The following is a 20121-nucleotide window of genomic DNA, read 5'->3' as shown; positions in this document are numbered from 1 at the left end:
GTCTTGCCAGTCTGCCTGCACTTAGCGGTCGGGTCCGCCGTGGGCTCGGTGGCTGCGATGAGTCGGTTGTCGTAGCGCTGAGCCAGTTGGTCGGCCTTGCGCTTGTTGTTCTGCTGGTGCTGCTGCCGGCTGCACTTGCTGGCCGGCTCCGGAGGGGGAACCGACTTTGCCTTGCCGGCTTCATCCAGTGCCACCAGGATCTTCATGGCGGTGTCGGTGTTGGTGTACTTGTCCGCCGTCACCATGAGCGCGGCCATGGTGGCCGGCTCGGAGCGCAAGAGCTTGTGCTTGAGGAGGGTGCCGTCTCGGCACCCGTTAACGAAGTACAAGATCGCTTGAACCTCGTGGACGCCCTCACAGCTGTTCCAGAGCTTGGTTCAGCTTGCGAGTTACTTGCGGCTGGTCTTCGTCGGCCCCTGCACGAACATGGCAAGCTGGCTGGGGCGATCGAGTCACATGTAGGTCCCAGTGAAGTTGTGGATGAAGGCCTGCTCGAAGTCGACCCACATGTTGACGCTGCCCACCAGCAGAATGGTCAACCAGGTGCCGGCCGACCCTTGGAGCATGAGCGGTGCGTAGCGCACGGCGAGTCAGCGATTGGCGTCGGTGATGCCGATGGCGGTGGTGTAGTCGGTGAGCCAATCCTCTGGCTTCACGGTTCCGTTGTACTTGGGGGTGTCACGGGGGAGCATGAACCCTTCTGGAAAGGGCTCGTCCCAGATGCGTGGGTCGAAACACACCGGCCCAGTGGCGCCGCTTTCCTCCACCTCTAGGGAGTGAGCGAGCTGGTCGAGGCGGAGGCGAGCATCGGTGTCATCAATGGCGCGTGCGCCGAGTCGACCGGCGACCGGGCCACGGGGGGCCGGGTCGGTTGAAGCCGGACGCTAGTCAGGCTGGCTGAGTCCATGCCGGTTCTCTAGGACGGGCTCGTCGCCTAAGCCGCCCGCAACCGTCGGGGCCGGGTCGCGCCGAGTCAGAATTCGGCGGGAGTGCGCCTCGCCGGGTGGAGAGGACGCCGTGTGCTGATGATCGCCGGGTCCGGCAATGCATGCGGAGCAGGATCCCGCTGGCGTGGCGAGCTGGTGGAGGTGGTCTTGCTGCGCGTTGGCCGCATTGAGGAGGTCGTGCATCTGCTTGATGCGCTCCTTCAGCTTCTCGCCCGTGAGCTAATCCAGGCCGACCACAGCCGCCTGGGCAGAACGCATGTTCTTCATTGGGGTCTCGTAGACGGTTGGGATGGCACCGAGGGCGCGGCCGACCGCTCCTCCCTGGGGTCGGCTCGGCGGCGGCAGGCGTGAAGTCGTAGGCGGTGTTGCACTCTAGCTGAGCGGAGTCCAAGCGACGCTGCATGGCGGCGAGCGTCTCGGTCAGGTCCAGCATCTGCTGGAGCCTTTCCTCGAGCTGGGCTCGGGCCTCGGCGACCTTGGAGGCGTCGATGTTGGTGCCAATGGGGACGTGGAGGCTCTGCATCACGGCGCGCAACTGAAAGTGCAACTATCCCTAGGTGGTTTTGTTAATTCATAACAACATATAGCTCATTGAGCTAATGCTATTCCAAGACTATTATTTCAGGAAAGCTCAATGAATGGCATGGCATGGATGATGAAAGTGGAACCCTCAAAATATCAAGGACAAAGGATTGGCTCAAGCTCAAAAGCTCAAGACTCTTCATTTTACATTTTAGTGATCTAAGATCACATTGAGTCTATAGGAAAAGCCAATACTATCAAGGAGGGAAGAGGTGTTGCTTAATGAGCCTCTTGCTTCATGTGCTGAGTGATATGCTCCAAATACCCTCAACTACTTTCTCACATCCTCATATGACCTAAACCCAAAGCCAAAATCGGTCACACCGATTCTTTCTATCCGGCGCCACCGAGTTCATATGTCAAAGCCACTGCCACAAACCCTAGGCAAATCGGTCTTACCGATAGGGATCTCGGTCTCACCGAGATGGGATTGTAATCTCTCTGTTTCCCTTCATAACGTTTCGGTCTAACCAAAGTGAGCGATCGGTCCCACTGAGATTGCAATGTAAACTCTCTGTTTCCCTTTTGTAACATTTCGGTCACACCGAAAAGAGCAAATCGGCCCCACTGAGTTTACCTGACCAACTCTCTGGTTAGCTAATTACCAAAATCGGTCTCACCGAGTTTGTGTAATCGGTCTCACCGAGATTACGTTATGCCCTAACCCTAACCATATCGGTCCTACCGAGTTGCATGTCGGTCCCACCGAAAACCCTAATGGTCACTAGGTTTACTAAATCGGTCTGACCGAGTTTGTTGATTCGGTCCCACCGAGATTGGTAAATTGTGTGTAACGGTTAGATTTTATGTGGAGGCTATATATACCCCTTCACCTCCTCTTCATTCGTGGAGAGAGCCATCAGGACAAACCTACACTTCCAACTTACCATTTCTGAGAGAGAACCACCTACTCATGTGTTGAGGCCAAGATATTCCATTCCTACCATATGAATCTTGATCTCTAGCCTTCCCCAAGTTTCTTTCCACTCAAATCTTCTTTCCACCAGATCCTAATCCTATGAGAGAGAGTTGAGTGTCAGGGAGACTATCATTTGAAGCACAAGAGCAAGGAGTTCATCATCAACGCACCATTTGTTACTTCTTGGAGAGTGGTGTCTCCTAGATTGCATAGGTGTCACTTGGGAGCCTCCGACAAGATTGTGGAGTTGAACCAAGGAGTTTGTAAGGGCAAGGAGATCGCCTACTTCGTGAAGATCTACCGCTAGTGAGGCAAGTCCTTTGTGGGCGATGGCCATGGTGGGATAGACAAGGTTGCTTCTTCGTGGACCCTTCGTGGGTGGAGCCCTCTGTGGACTCGCGCAACCGTTACCCTTCGTGGGTTGAAGTCTCCATCAAGGTGGATGTACGATAGCACCACCTATCGGAACCACGCCAAAAACATCAGTGTCTCCAATTGCGTTTGAATCCTCCAAACCCTTCTCTTTACTTTCTTGCAAGTTGCATGATTTAATTTCCGCTGCCTATATACTCTTTGCATGCTTGCTTGATTTGAGTGATGATTGCTTGACTTGTCCAAAGGTTGCTAAAATCTGCCAAACTCTAAAATTGGGAAAAGTTTAAGTTTTTAATTTGTCAAGTAGTCTAATCAACCACCCGTCTAGTCATACTTCAAGGTCCTACAAGTGGTATCAGAGCTTTGGTCTCCATTTGCTTTGATTCCCATATCTTTTGGTGGTCATAGCCTTGGTTTCACAACCTAGGAGAGTATGGCGTCGAGCGAGGGAAATTATCACCGTAGAGGTCCTTACTTTGATGGCACTAATTTTGCTAGTTGGAAGCATAAGATGAAAATGCATATTCTCGGACATAACCCCGCCGTTTGGGCTATTATTTGTATTGGCTTGCAAGGTGAATTCTTCGATGGGAGAGACCCGAACCGTGAAGCTAATGCGGAAGAATTGAAGATGCTGCAATACAACGCTCAAGCTTGTGATATCATCTTCAACGGATTGTGCCCCGAAGAATTCAACAAAATCAGCCGTCTTGAGAATGCAAAGGAAATTTGGGATACTGTGATTGATATGCATGAAGGTACTGACTCCATCAAGGAATCCAAGTTGGATGTGCTCCAAAGTCAGCTTGACAAGTTCAAAATGAAGGATGGTGAAGGTGTCGCTGAAATGTACTCTAGGCTTGCACTTATCACAAATGAGATTGCCGGCTTAGGGAGTGAAGAGATGACCGACAGATTCATCATTAAGAAGATCCTAAGAGCATTGGATGGAAAGTATGATACCGTGTGCACATTGATCCAAATGATGCCAAACTACAAAGATCTCAAGCCAATGGAAGTCATTGGAAGAATTGTTGCTCATGAGATGTCACTCAAGGATAAGGAAGAACTTCACAACAAGTCAAGTGGTGCTTACAAAGCCTCATCTGAAGCCCCCACATCATCAAGTGAGAAACAAACCTTCAATGAAGAATTGAGCTTAATGGTAAAGAACTTCAACAAATTCTACAAGAGTAGAAGCAAAGAAAGAAGCTCCAAGTAAAGGTCATACAATGACAAAAGATCTTCTAGTCGAGAGCGCAATTGCTACAATTGTGGGAGACCCGGACACTACTCCAATGAGTGCACGGCACCCTACAAAAGAAGAGAACATTCTCCAAAAAGAAGAAGCAAAAAAGAAGAATCACCACCAAGAGAGAGGAGGAGTAGAGATGATCGGTATGAACGAAGACCCTCACGGAGAAGCAAGGATTCGGAAAGGAAGGACAAGTCATCAAGGAGCTACACAAAACAAAGACATCAAGCTCATGTTGGTGAATGGGTATCCGGCTCCGACTCCGACCATCACTCCGAGAGAAGCTATCACTCTGACTCCGAATATACTCAAGATGAAGGTGTTGCCGGTCTAGCACTTGTGTCAACCAACTCCTATGACATATTTGACTCACCAAATGAAGGAATTGGAAGATGCTTCATGGCCAAAAGTCCAAAGGTAACACATCCCGAGTATGTTGATTTCAATAGTGATGAAGACGACTTGCTAGGTGATGATGATTTACTTGTTGACAACTCTAGTGATGAATACTATGATGAAACATCAATTAATCATGCTAATCAAGATAAAACAAATGACAATGATAAGGAGAAGATTGAGCTTCTAACTAAAGAACTAAACACTCTTAAGTTAGCTCATGAAACTATCTTCCAAGATCATCGAGAACTTTTAAGGGCTCATGAGAAGTTACGCTTTGAAAAGCTCAATCTTGAGCAAGAGCATGAGTTCTTAAAAGCAATCAATGATGATCTCCGTAAGAAAAGTTCTTCTTACATTGCCAAGCGTTTACTCTTATCTACTTACATGCCTCAAGTCAAATCTAGTAACAAGTACAAGAAAGATCCTTCCTCTAGTAGTAACAATAATTATGCTAAATCAAATATTGTTGCTTCTAGTAGTTCTCTTGATTCCACTAATGATTCTCTTAACCAAGTTACACTTGAGCAAGAAAATAGCTTATTGAAGGGAATTATAGAGAAAGGTGTATACAAGAGCCTTGTCGGGAGTAAGCAATTCGAGGAAATTGTACGCAAGCAAGGAAGGCACGGAAGAATCAAGGTGTTGGTTTTGAACGAAAGTTCAATGCCAATGGAGTTGAGTGGGAAGAAGATCAATACCCCAAGACGAAGTTTGTTCCTCAACAAGAGAAGTATGATCCCACTTCCTTCAAGGTTACACAAGCACAAGATGATCTTCCACCACAACACCACAACAACAAAGGCAAGGACAAGCTTCAAGAGGAGATTGATGCATTTGAAGAAGCACCCAAGGCCTTGGTCAAGTGGGTTCCCAAGACTACGTCAAGTTCTACTTCATCAAGTACAACTACAACTCCCAGGATTCCCATCAAGATGATGTGATCCCAAAGAAGAATCTAGAGAGTTCTTGAGGGTGACTCCGCCAACATTCTTCACTCATATCATTATGGCGAGGACAAGTGCAGTCAACTTCCACATCTTGCACTAGTTCAAGGAGTCACAATCCCTCATGTTGGTAAGGCAAGGGACAAGGTAACCTAAGGATTTCATGGACATCATCTTGTGTGTGAATCACTCTATGTCTATGGATATTCTTGTTTGTTCCTTGTGGGACTAACCCATGTAGGCATGTTGAAAGTGCAACTCACTCCAAAGGATTGCTCCAAATGATCTACATCAATATTGAGCATCCACATCTTCAACACCTACATGAAGTCATCATCGACAAAACCCAAGGTTAGTTCATCCCTCTAAAAAGGGGATCTCACATCTAGGGGGAGCTTAACTCTAAGAAATAAGTCAAAGCAACTCTAATGGTGTGAACACATCAATGCATTATGTGAAAGTGGCAACCCCACTTGAGCTTAAACGATGAGTATGACCTATGATCAAATGTTCTCATTTGACTCCTAAGTCAATATACTCATATATAGATGACCTAGTCATCGCCAATTGTTTGATAGATGCTAGAATTGGTTGTGCATGCTTTGCCACATATTTCATTTGCCATTCTATTGTGTGAACATGTTGGATGCATACTTTACTCATTCGAGGACATCCACTTGTTGCTTTGATTGTTTGGGTTCTTTTTCTTTTGCCAAGTGGATGAACAAGAATGCCTAAGAACCTTCTCTAGCTATCTATGCTTTTCTCGTCTCAAACTCTATTCATGCTACATCACAAAATTTGATCAAGTCAGATTCGAACCACTCTGTGTGAGGAGCACTCGGAGTCTCCGATTCGTCATAGACTTAAACTTCCAAAACTTCTTTGTGATTCTCAGTCTGACCGATTCCTCCATTTCGGTCCTACCGAGATCACTAAGTCGATCTAGGTTTCCAATCTCGGAGCAACCGATTTGAACTTTCCGGTCACACCGAGTTGCTATAACTGTATACAGTTATGCATCTCGGTGCCACCGAGTTGTTCCACTCAGTCACACCGACAGGGTCGGGCTAAATATACTCACGGGCTAAATTTTGGAAATTTCTCCAAACCTCTTCGCCCGCGCAATAGTTCGTTCTGCCACCAGGGTCTCCGGATCGTCTCCTCGTCGCTAGCCGCCCCCTGTCGCTCGTCTCCGCCGCCGTCAACGGATTTCACCCCCGCCGTTGCCGCCGTAGCGAGTTCATCGCCAAGCTAGGGTATGGACTCGATCACAGTGCTATCCTCGTCTGATTCCTAACACATTGTGTTCATCCTATATCTTGCCACGATTGCAACACTCCTATCCAATCAGAACAATCCTTAGAATAGGTGTGCATTGAGAATTTAGGGTTAGGTTTCCGCCGAAACCATCTCGGACCCACCGAGTTGAAAAACTCGGTCCCACCAATTTGGCTAACGCCATTGCACTAGTAACTCTCGGTCTGACCGAGAATTACAAATCGGTGTAACCGATTTTAGGACTTTGTGAAACCCTAGCAGTCTCGGTGCCACCGAACTGTGACTCGGTCCCACCGAGTTCACCAGTTTAGGTTCCAAAACTGCTTCGGTACCACCGAGTTTGAAAATCGGTTGATCCGAAATGCTTTCTGTGGAAAACTAAAACTGAATTTTTGAATCATTCTTTTGCAAAAATCTCTACATTTTGTGGTGCTCATCCATTCTATCTCATCTATAACTATTCACAGGGTCAGCAGTCAGTGATTTGCAGCATGTCAGACCAAAGTGATAGTCAGAACAAGTCAGAAGAGCAGATGCACATGACTGAGGGCACTAGTCCCTTTAGCACTTCAGATGAAGGAAGCAGAAGCACCCCAAGCAATCTTCCTAAAGCTGCCACCAGGTCAAGGAAGAAGAGAACCTCAGAATCTGAGGATGAGGATTATTTGGCAGAAGAAGATGAGGCTACTTCCAAGAAGGTAGTGCTCAAAAAGGAGTATGGCTCAGCAAAGACCACTAAGCCTGGACTTAATAGGAAGGTCCCTGCCAAGAGGACACCTATGCTGAAGGTTAGAGGGTCAACTCAAATACCTGAAAAGCCTGATTCCAAAGAGCCTGCTGCTGAAGGAAAGAAAAGGAAGGAAAGGGTCAAAAATACCATAGCCAGAGTTGTTGGGCAACCTTCCATGTTGGAAGAGGAAGAAGAGGTTGCTGCACCAGCACCCAAGGCACAAAAGTTGATGGGTGATGCTATAAGATCAGGGGATGCAACATCATAGCCCAAAGAAGCACCCAAAGCTGCCCCCAAGCCCAAAAATGCACCAAGGAGGAATACCAGGAGTATTCCAGCTGCTGAGAAGAACAAGGCCCCAGCGCCTGAAGTTGCTGATGAGGAAGATGAAGAAGGACAAGTCCTGAGGAAGCTAAAGCCCAAGATTCCAGACCACAGTGATACTCATCCTGTGGCTGAGGACATGAATATCAGGAGAGACTCAGGGTTGAGGCTATGGAGAATGACAGATCCATATGCCACCAAGAGAAGGACTGCTATTGATTACAGGTTCCATACAAAGGAACAACAGGACTTCTATGAGACAATCTTGTTGGACAAGAAGCCCATAGTGTGTGATATGAGGTGGGTCGACTGGACCTACATGAAGGAAAATGAAGAACACTATCCTAGAGTGTATGACAGTTTTGAAGCTTGGGGAGTTGCAGATTTTGTTGGGCAGAAGCTCACCAACTGGAATGATGAACTCATTATGCAATTCTACTCCACAACACACTTCTATCCAGATGGCAGGATAGTGTGGATGTCAGAAGGTACGAGGTACCAGTCAACCATAGAGGAATGGGCTAGTCTGATCAATGCCCCCAAGGAGAGTGAAGATGACTTGGATGTCTATGCCAAGAAAAAAATGGGACACAATACTATGTCACATATGTACAAGGAGACCCCAAACAAAGCTATAGAGACATTCAAGTTTGGACCAGTCCATTTTCTTCTGTCAGGGCTGCCTACGATCAACTGGATTCTAAGGCACACTCTTTTGCCCAAGTCAGGTGACCACACCATGATTAGAGGGCATGCTATCGACTTGCTGCACTTGTTTGATGTGCCACAGAAATTCAAGGTCATGAGCCTTATGGTTGAGACCATTAAGAGGACTGCAGCTGACCAGAAGAGAAGTTGTGGATATGCCCCACAGATTCAGGAGTTAATTAACTCAAAGATGGGCACAGGGAAATATCTGTTGGATAAGGAACATTTTGCTCTTTATCCAGACTTTGAGGACAATCAGGTTGTCATGAATGAGGATGAACCATCATCAGTGCAAGCTCAAGAGCAGAAGGAGAAAGCAAAGAGAGAGAAGCCTGCCAAGATGCCAACTCAAGAGGAGGCATCTGAGTACTTTTTGAAGAACAAGCAGGAGCAACTTGGTTACTTGATGGAATCAACACTGAGGATTGAGAAGGGGTTGGCCACCCTAACTCAAAACCAGGAGAGCTTGGAAAGAATCATGGAACAAAAATTCTATGATCTAGATGTCAAAGTAACTGAGATTCAGTCAGTTGTGGAGCAGCTTCAGGAAGACATGCAGGAGAGGAAGGGCAAGACAACCACAGATGCATTTGCCAGAGTGCCTAGAGCTCAGAGGTCAGCTACCATGCCTGTGACAGACACCAGAGCCACATCATCTGCACCAGCTACATTCCAGGGCAACCAGCTCCAGCACCAACTCCTCTAGCTCCCTCTACATCAACCGAAGCCTTTGTTCTTGGAGTTCTCCGGACACCACCACCTGAAGATCAAGCCTGAGAGTCGATCTAGCACTATGCATTTTCTATGAACTTTTTGGTAACTTGTTGCCAAAGGGGGAGAAAAATGTATAGATCATAGGCTTCGAGAAAGAGAGTGTTGCTTTTGTTCTCTCTTGCTTTAGTGGTTAAACATTGTTTGCTTTTGATTGCTTGAGATACTATGCTGTTTTCTGTGAGACATTGATGATCATGTGCTTGATCATAAGCTACAGTTATGCCTTTTTTATGATATTATCTTACCTATCCTTATATGATCATTCACTTTGCTTGGTGATGAGTGCATGTATTCAATCTTTATTATTTTGAGCACTCCACCAAGATGTATGTGACATGGAAGAGTAACCCATGAGCCTAATTCCTTGTGCATTTGCAGTCCAAAGCAAATCCTAAACTATGCACAAATTTAGGGGGAGCTCTTGCTTATCACATACTTCTCAAAGCGACGATGTTTTTCAATCTTATTATCATTTGTCGAAGCTTTGATCTATATGTTGTCATCAATTACCAAAAAGGGGGAGATTGAAAGTGCAACTATCCCTAGGTGGTTTTGGTAATTCATAACAACATATAGCTCATTGAGCTAATGCTATTACAAGACTATTATTTCAGGAAAGCTCAATGAATGGCATGGCATGGATGATGAAAGTGGAACCCTCAAAATATCAAGGACAAAGGATTGGCTCAAGCTCAAAAGCTCAAGACTCTTCATTTTACATTTTAGTGGTCCAAGATCACATTGAGTCTATAGGAAAAGCCAATACTATCAAGGAGGGAAGAGGTGTTGCTTAATGAGCCTCTTGCTTCATGTGCTTAGTGATATGCTCCAAATACCCTCAACTACTTTCTTACATCCTCATACGACCTAAACCCAAAGCCAAAATCGGTCACACCGATTCTTTCTATCCGGCGCCACCGAGTTCATATGTCATAGCCACTACCACAAACCCTAGGCAAATCGGTCTTACCGATAGGGATCTCGGTCTCACCGAGATGGGATTGTAATCTCTCTGTTTCCCTTCGTAACGTTTCGGTCTAACCGAAGTGAGCGATCGGTCCCACCAAGATTGCAATGTAAACTCTCTGTTTCCCTTTTGTAACATTTCGGTCTCACCGAAAAGAGCAAATCGGTCCCACTGAGTTTACCTGACCAACTCTCTGGTTAGCTAATTACCAAAATCGGTCTCACCGAGTTTGTGTAATCGGTCTCACCGAGATTACGTTATGCCCTAACCCTAACCATATCGGTCCTACAGAGTTGCATGTCGGTCCCACTGAAAACCCTAACGGTCACTAGGTTTACTAAATCGGTCTGACCGAGTTTGTTGATTCGGTCCCACCGAGATTGGTAAATTGTGTGTAACGGTTAGATTTTGTGTGGAGGCTATATATACCCCTCCACCTCCTCTTCATTCGTGGAGAGAGCCATCAAAACAAACCTACACTTCCAACTTACCATTTCTGAGAGAGAACCACCTACTCATGTGTTGAGGCCAAGACATTCCATTCCTACCATATGAATCTTGATCTCTAGCCTTCCCCAAGTTGCTTTCCACTCAAATCTTCTTTCCACCAGATCCAAATCCTATGATATAGAGTTGAGTGTTGGGGATACTATCATTTGAAGCACAAGAGCAAGGAGTTCATCATCAACGCACCATTTTTTACTTCTTGGAGAGTGGTGTCTCCTAGATTGGCTAGGTGTCACTTGGGAGCCTACGACAAGATTGTGGAGTTGAACCAAGTAGTTTGTAAGGGCAAGGAGATCGCCTACTTCGTGAAGATCTACCGCTAGTGAGGCAAGTCCTTCGTGGGCGACGGCCATGGTGGGATAGACAAGGTTGCTTCTTCATGGACCCTTCATGGGTGGAGCCCTCCGTGGACTCGCACAACCGTTACCCTTCGTGGGTTGAAGTCTCCATCAACGTGGATGTACGATAGCACCACCTATCGGAACCACACCAAAAACATCCGTGTCTCCAATTGCATTTGACTCCTCCAAACCCTTCCCTTTACTTTCTTGCAAGTTGCATGCTTTAATTTCCGCTGCCTATATACTCTTTGCATGCTTGCTTGATTTGAGTGATGATTGCTTGACTTGTCCAAAGGTTGCTAAAATCTGCCAAACTCTAAAATTGGGAAAAGGTTAAGTTTTTAATTGGTCAAGTAGTCTAATCACCCCCCTCTAGACATACTTCAAGGTCCTACAGCAACGGGTTGGACGGTTCGGCCCGTTCTACTACGGCCTTGGCTTTGGCGGCCTGCCTCGTCTTACTCGACGAAGAGGAGGCGTCGATACCGGTGACGAAAACCTCCACGTGGACGTCCATTGCCCTGGCGGAAATGCCTCCACCGAGGGAGAGGGGAGAGCCGGAGTAGCTGAGTACCTCGCTGGGGTACTCATTGGCCGCGGACACATCGGAGATGTGTAGTGCGGCGAAGGAGGCGGCGAGCGCGTCGACGATGTTGTCCGCCAATATGACGGGCTCGTCGGAGTCAGAGAGGAGCCCCGTCTGAAGCATGCTCCCGGCCAGCTCCTCGAGCTGCCCCACGGTGGGCACCAACTGTCGTGGTGGGTGCACGGCAGATGCCATGGGATGGCTAAAGAGAGAAGGAGGCTCGAGGGCACTGGTGGGCTCCAGAGGCGGGGTTGGCATGAGCGAGCGCGGGACGCAAGACATACCCAGGTTCGGGGCTCTCCGGAGAGATAAGACCCCTAGTCCCGTCGAGTGTGGTTGATATGCAATAGTACAGGGTTGCTCCTAGAGCTGTGTGGAGGAAGAAGGAAGACTGGACAAGGCTTAGGCCGCTCCTTCTCTCTAGGTGTGTTCTACTGATCGGTGGCTAGTTCCCGTGTGCTTACTTTTTCTCTATCCTTGCTTATGTCTGGCTTGCCCGTATACGCGAGGACTCTTGGGGGGTTTTATAGGCCAACCCCCCAGGGGTACAATGGTAATGTTACAAGACTGTAGTGCTGGGTCATCAGCATCTGGAGGCCCGGACTGGGACCCGCCGGGCACATGTGGTTCACCGGGTTACGCTAGGTGCGGGCCCTGCGTGCCTAGGGGAACTGTGCGTCATCGTGTCGATCTTCATGGTGTGGCCGAGTCGAGTCGGGTACAGTGGTGCTCCGTCAGGTTGCCGCTTGCTGGCGTCAGCGGTGACGATGGGGGCACTGTTGCCACGCCAGCCCTGGTCAGCTGGCAGGTGAGGGGCACTGTTGCCACGCTCCGGCTGATCAGAGGCATGGGTAGGGTACTGTTGCCTTAGTCATCTGGTGGATGAAGACTCGTCCCATCGTACGACCTGGATGGGACGGGAGCTGACCCGTAGCTGGGTTGAGGAACATGCCAGGGGCGGAGCTGGGTTGTTGGGGAAGCCTTGGTCGTGTCAGGTTCGGCTGTCTTATGCTGGTTGTCGAGGCTGAGTCGAGGGGCCTGGCTGGGTCGGAGAGTTCGGCCGGGTCGAGGAGCCTGGCCGGGTCGAGCGACCCGGCCAAGCGCGTGCCGACTTGAGGGGCGACGCCGGCCCCGTTGTTTTTGAAAAGGATCCGGGTTCCGTTGCCTGCCCGAGGTTCATCCCCCTGACAACATTCAATCGATCAAACCATAGATTTCATTTAGTCCGACTCCGGCTTTAAATTCATATGATGATCGAAGTAAAATAAATGGAAATGATAAATCCCATACGTTCAGATTTTAAGCATGGCAATCCAAACATTTGTCATGGAAAATTTAGATTACGCAGCAGCAGCGGGGGCGTGTTGCTATGGGAAGCGGCTCCTCTACCGTGCTCTGTGTGTCATCGGACCACTGACTGACGACGATGCCGACGGCGTTGTCTTGCGCTAGTGTTGGCGTACTCCTGCATGTTGGCTCTAGCTTCAAGGAAGGCCAAAATGTTCTGGACTTTTGTCTCCAGGAGAGAGTCAACTGGTGGGAGGAGGCGACTGGTGTTGGTGTAAGGAAGTAGTTGACCACGGGGATCCATGTCGCTGAGCGGGGAACTGGCACCCGCGTAGGGACAGGAGCTGGCAACGGCGTGGCAGAGGCATTCGTGTGCACGGCCGCTGGCACGGGCACACACATCAGTGCACGTGCAGGCGCATGCGACGGCAGGTGCACGGGCACCGGCACGGGCGCGCGCATCAGTGCACGTGCAGGCGCATGTGCTGGCAGGTGCACGGGTGCGTGAAAGTGGATGGGGACCTTGTAGAACCCCGTGGCATCAAGCTCGGCAACAATGTGTGGCTCCCAGCCCATCAATGCCACGGGGATGGGCGCTGGCACAGTCAGGGTAACAGGAGCTGGAACGGGAGTAGGGATAGGCTCGGCGTCTTCCCACAAGGCTAGTTCAAGCTCGCCCCAGAGCACTTATGTTCTTGAGACTCCCGCTGGGTGTCTTCCTTAGGAAATTGGAAGACTAAGGGGAGGCCATCGTGATGCGGCATGGCGTATGGTTAGGTCAGGCTGGTTGGAGGTAGACGACAAGAGAATAGGAGAGGAAGAGAGAAGATTGTAGCAATACCGGGTAGTGTGGGGGAAGTTATAAACTTCGGCACCGACGCCATTAAAAGTGGGTGTAGTTGGGACAAAGGTGGGCGGCGGAGCCTAGTCAAAGGGCACGCCTCCCGGTGAGCCTGCGCAGCGGCCTTCTCGCACACCTCCCGGTCAGCTGGTACAGCTGTCTGCTTGCACACCTCCCGTCGACTCACACGCTTGCTCGAATGACACCTGCGGATGAGAAGCGGGACATGTGGTGGCACATAAATGCCCACAGTTTGAATAGTGAAAGCATTCGCGTTAATGTGACATGTCTTTGTTCCAAAATACGTTGGCTCTTCATTTGTGCAACTTCTCATAAACAACTTGTTTCAAATTGAACAAAAAAAATTATGATAGCATATTTGTGTCATATCATGAGACCATTCTAAGTTTCATGAATTTCAGGCCACTTTTGGATTTTCTAAATTTTAAAATCCACGATTCGAAACAATATCATAACCTACATCATGCAATAAATTTTCATGTGATACATCTTTACTGTTGTACATGTTAATATTTCTTAAGAAAGGATTTGGTCAAACATTTTGCTTAGTTAGACTTCAGACAAGTTATATATGCAGAGTAAAAGGATAATCCCTCCGTATGAGTGCATTGCCTGATATATTAACTCAAACACTAGGCATGAACAAACAGGGCTCAATTCTATGCTCATCCTGGTGTAATACTCCTATTAGTACAAGGCAGTGTAGTTGACGGGTGACCTTGGGTAGCGGTGACCGAGGGAATTGAACCGTGCTCGGCACTGTAGGTAACGTTGTCTAGTTACTAAAGGATCCCTCCATTGTTGATCGGTACTAGTCATTACGGACCGGGGATATGAGGGGAATTTCCTAGGGCTGGAATTTTGGCCGCTAGATATTTTGACTCGACATACGGAGGCTCGAGTGGTTCGGGTTGGCTAATGTGCATACCACGCACGCCACCAGAAGGACACGGGCCCGTTTTACTGAGAATCAACACGAGCCCAGGTCTGGCTGGTACGCCGCTGGGTGCTACCATTCGAGAATACCAAAGGAATCTTTTAAATTGCCGAACGTATCTATATGTATTACAATGCCGTATTTTCCTTGCAAATTACTGGTAATTCCAAAAGGCACAGTAATTGATTTATGACGAGTTCTTTAATTAGAGTGAGTTTGTGATATAGTGATCTCAATATGGATTTCACATTTCATGCTATCCCTAGTAAGTTTTTCATTGCAAATTCAAATTTAAAAGATGAACGGTATGGTAGTGAGAAAACTTTGTATATATCAAGCATATGACCAGACACACACACAAATAAGAGAACAATCCAGTAAGTATAGTGCATCTATTTTTCCAAACCATTGTAACACCCCAAAATTCTAAATTTTGGAATGTTATATTAAATAAATAGTTTTGATTGTTTGTTTGATTGTGGTATGATTGCTTGTGTGAAATTGAGTAAAATTTGGAACTTTTTGAAAGTTGATGAGAGGGAACAAAAGGACTTTCCTAAACTTTCATTTCTTGCTTTTGGTTCCATGAAATTCAAAATTTAAATTCAAAACAAACCCTAGAGTGAAGATAATATGACTTGTTCCATCAAAGAAATGAAAAGAGATTTGAAAATGATTTGAATTCCATTTGAAATATTTTCAAACCAGGAACTTCAAGCCACTCAAGGATTTTCATGAGGGAAGATAACATGACTTCTTCAAAACTGAAATAGAGTGGGAAGTAGGAGGCCATATTCAAAATGGCATTTGAGCTACTTTTGAAAATACTCCAGATGGGTTTCAAAATATTTTCCAATTTATATTTCAAATTAAATAAAGATAGAAGGTAATATGACTCCTTCAATTATTGAATGCAAATATGGGAAATGAATATTGGAACCAATTCAAATTGTTTGAAAGAAATATCCAATTGGAATAGCCATATGGATTTAATTGAATTTTTCTTTATTTGTTTTTTTTCAAATTATTTTTATCCTAAAGATAAATATATAGAAAATAGGGTAAATTGATTCCCTACATTATAAAATTGGAGAAAAAATAGTTTGAAATCAGTTTGATATTTTAAAAATATTTTATTGGTTTTTAAATAAACTAGTAGCATTGTTTGCTTTGTTGAAATTTTTGCGTATTTTATTTGATGCTAGAAAAATGTTCATGTTTTAGAAAATATTTTTCTAAAATGTTTATATATAAAGTGACTAGATACAATTTTACTTTATTTTAGTTATTGAGTTTTCTTTTTCTGTTTTTAGTTAAAAAAATGCACCTACACCATAACACTATGTCGCCCACATGCGCAGCATAGTGGCAGTGGAGCCCCTTTTTTTCTTCTCTTTCCTACATGGGCCAGACCCATCCAGCAATTTCCTTCTCAGTTTTTTTCTTTTTCTTTTTCATTTGGCCGAAAAATAACTGCAGCGTGCGCACGGCCGACCTGTGGTGCTTTTTAGCCCATGCGATTTCCCTCCCTTTTTATTTTGTTCGTCTGTGTTTAGTCCCACATTGCCTAGCCTTTGACCCCTAAAGCTCACTTCCACCTATAAATATAGACCCATAGAGCCTCCAAAAATCATCCACTGCGTATTTTGGTTTGACTAGCTTCACAAAAGAAAAATATATTTCTTCTCTCCGGCGGGACTTCTAGAAGTTGTCTCCTCTTTCCGAAGTCTTCTTTTCTCTATCTTATAAAGGTATCTTTCTTCATATTTTTTTATATACTTCCATAGCTTATTATTTTTAGACTAGTGTACGGTATAATAATTAGATTTATAGATTAGTCCCTGTATTTACGTTTTAAAACTAGAATTCTTTTAGCCATTACTCTTTTCCTTCTGTAAAACAGCTTGGCCCTCATTTTCCAAATAGCCATAACTTTTTACTCGTTCATCCAAATTAGACAAAACAAACGCCAACATTTTCGTCTTGATTCCACCTATCCAGTGAATCTATCAAATAAACTTTTTGCATCTTTCAAATTTCGAAATTTGTTCAGATTCATACTCAAATTTCTTTCGATCATATCTTTTTATCCGTACCTCCATTTCCGATGAACCCAACTACATCGGATTCTTATTGAAGTAACCTTTTCGTTCGCACTATTAGTGTCAACTTTCCAACATATAATTTTTGATCTTAGCCAGTTACTCTACTAGTCCACCAAAGAGTTGTTACACAACATGCTAAGCAGATTGAATGCTATATTGAATTACTTGATCCGATATTTTCAATCGAGTAATTCTTTTTCCTACATTTTCATATTGACTTCCTACATCCAGTAGCATCATTAGTTTCAAATTTTGATCTTTTCAAATTTGAACGATTGAAATTTGAACTCGAAGCTTCACTTCATATCTTGTAAACTGTAGCGCTTTTTCAATTGATTTTTTTTCAAATTGAATTCCTAGGCATAATCTAACATCTTGAGCCATCAACACACTTTTTCACCAAAATTAGGATGTGATCTTGCAAAATAATTTGATTTGGTTCTTTTAGAGTTTTTGCAATCCTCCTTTACATTTTTGGGGTCTTTGAGTGATTGCTTATGTGTGGATAAAATTGCTTGCTTACGATAGATTAATGGGAGTGTGATGAGTAGAACTACTAGAACTATGAGTGCGAAGAACCATCATAAACGGTACAAGGAAAGTTCAAACTTTGATCATATTTTTTAATACCCAGTTTTTACTATGCATTAGTTTCACCATGAAAGATTGCATGAGTAGGATTGGGAATTGAGCATTGCTATGTAGTTCATGAGGTAGGAACCTATGATCCTTGAGACACCCCAGGGTTTATTCGTTATGTCATATATTTCTTAGCCATGCTCGTAGACGGGGATTGGTATGTGTTATTCAGGCAAGTTATGAGAGTTATTAATCTTGTATAACATTAAGGTGGCAACTTTAATACACATCTGGATGGATTGGTTGGGGCTCCTGGGAACCCAGTGTTGTCCATTATGGGAAATCCCAGGGTACCCATGTGATTTTTCCTCGGTTCGCCACCCAGGCTCAAAGGGATCATATGGTATTTAATGCCTAGAAACTTCCATGTCTCGGTCATAGTTAAGTAAGTTGTATGAGCTCTCGAAGAGGTGGATTAGCAGATGTAGGGGGATTGTAGATGTACCGGTCTACCCGGAGTAGAGAGTCTAAGATTCAGAAAGACCGTGTCTCGGTCATCCCGTTCTCAAACACCAAGCAGTGCGAGGACTTCAAGGGAGGCGATCGAGTCTTGTGGGGAAAAGTGCGCAACCTCTACAGAGTGTACAAACTAATCATGATTAGCCGTCTCCCCAGTTATGGACAATTTTGAGTATCTGGAAATGAATATTTTGTTGATCTCATCACTCTTTATTTAATGTATGGGGTTTAATGATTAATTATGGGATTGAGTTAGCGGAACCTTCTCTATATTGGCATAAACTTTGTAGTAAATAAAATTTATTCCTTTGTTGTAGGGAAAACTTAGCTTTATGCCAAACTAAACTTAGAGCCTCCACCAGCCAAATATGCATGTAGTGATAGCTATTGTTCATCATTATTCTGTGGTGTGAATTTTCCAGTACATTTAATGTACTGACCTACATGGCTGTAACATCTCATGTTGCAGGAATCTTACGACAAGTAAGTGATACGTTAGGGTTACGATGTCTACACTCAACTTTGTTGGGACTCCACAACTTTGATATTACTTCCGCTATTGGATAGAGGTAATAGTATTTACGTTACTTTTTACATGTGATTGCACTCTGTTATAAATCAGCGAGTACTGCGTGTGTCAGCATACCGATGCAGGGATGACACTTAAGCACAAAGACTTGATCCATTTGGGTCGGGTCGCTACAAGATGGTATCAGAGCACATGTTGACTATAGGACGTGACCCCTAGAAACTGGCAAGCCCATAGGAAAGGTTTTCTCTAAAACTTTATTTTCAAAAGAGATCCCATAACCCTCATCTTTTCTAAAGCTTTACCAAATACTTGCCTCTCATCTCAAATAGTTAGACTATATCCCTTTTCCCTTTTTACCACACGAAGATTCGACTGATGAGACCACTCCAAGAAGGACAATAATTCAGACAACTAAGACCACTTCGGAATAAAGAGGATTTTGCCGAGCATTGGAATAATTGAAACTACCACGGTTGAAGACTCTGATGACTCGGAGAATTGGAAGGCTCGGAAGAAATCCCAGTGTGAAGTGACTTGGAAGGCTCTGATAGGATTCACCTAAGTTATTCTCGTACCATTTTGATTTTTTTTTTGAAGAACCCTTGGCTTCCATATTTTAGAGGCAAAGCTTCACCCTGAACCAAAGACAATGCTATGAAGATTTTTCCATGTGATCCAGCCCTTATGGAATTTGTCAGCTATTGAAGTTGCCGATACCTGCGGTGAAGGTGAGTCAGAGAAAGGCCGGAACCTGGAGCGACAAGACTCAAGTTTTTGGTCGTCAAGGAAACCCCAAGACAAGGGATATCAACTACGGAATGATATCTCATAGCAGAGACAGGGGCATAAGTTACAACTATCCGTGATGCTATCGCCCGCCTGTGCTATCATCACCATGCTGAGTTAAGCATGCATTTCTTTGGAAGGGTTGGATGGCAGAATGCTAATGGAGCACCTATCACGGTACCGAACAAGCAAAATATGAAGTTTCCACCTTAGCTGGTGTATCACCAAGAACTAGAGTTTTATCTCAAGAATTTTTGGATGGAACTTCTGGAAGCCTTATTCGACAAGGAAGCATTTCGTAAAGAGCTCAGAACCCAGAAGCTGAAAGTAGCCAAGCTGGAAGAGCAAACCTCAAAATACTCTAAAGATTTGAAGAGTTTGACGACTTTGAAGATTTATTGACCTTTAAGAAGACCAAACCCCTGTTATATACTTACGTTAGATGCGATAATTATGAGCTATCATTTGTTTGTTGTTTTTTTGACAGCCACAAAAGAAAACCTGTTTTTTCAAAACTTTTGTTTATATTGTGTGTATCTCTCCTCACCTCTCCCGTATCTCATCCCAAACCCATGAACCCAAAAGATGATGAATGAAGATGGACGTGTATTACCGAGATTGATGACACAACCGGAGGTAGCACAGTGGATACAGAACATGGAAGATCGCATGAAGGAGCATTGTATTGAAGGAGAGTATATGGTTCCATACACCCTACGATGGATCACACAAGGTGCTGCAAAATGGCGAGAGATAGATCAAGCTATAAAAGTATGGAGTGGAGAAAATGCTTGGGATGAATTCAAGACAATTCTACTAAAGTCACGTCTTATCCAGAAACCATGTGACCCCAAAGTGAAGAAGCCTTGTGCATG

The sequence above is a fragment of the Triticum dicoccoides genome, chromosome 4B (genome assembly GCF_002162155.2).
Source record: "Triticum dicoccoides isolate Atlit2015 ecotype Zavitan chromosome 4B, WEW_v2.0, whole genome shotgun sequence".
In the NCBI taxonomy this organism is placed as follows: Eukaryota; Viridiplantae; Streptophyta; class Magnoliopsida; order Poales; family Poaceae; genus Triticum; species Triticum dicoccoides.
Note: the sequence above shows the minus strand (reverse complement) of the source record.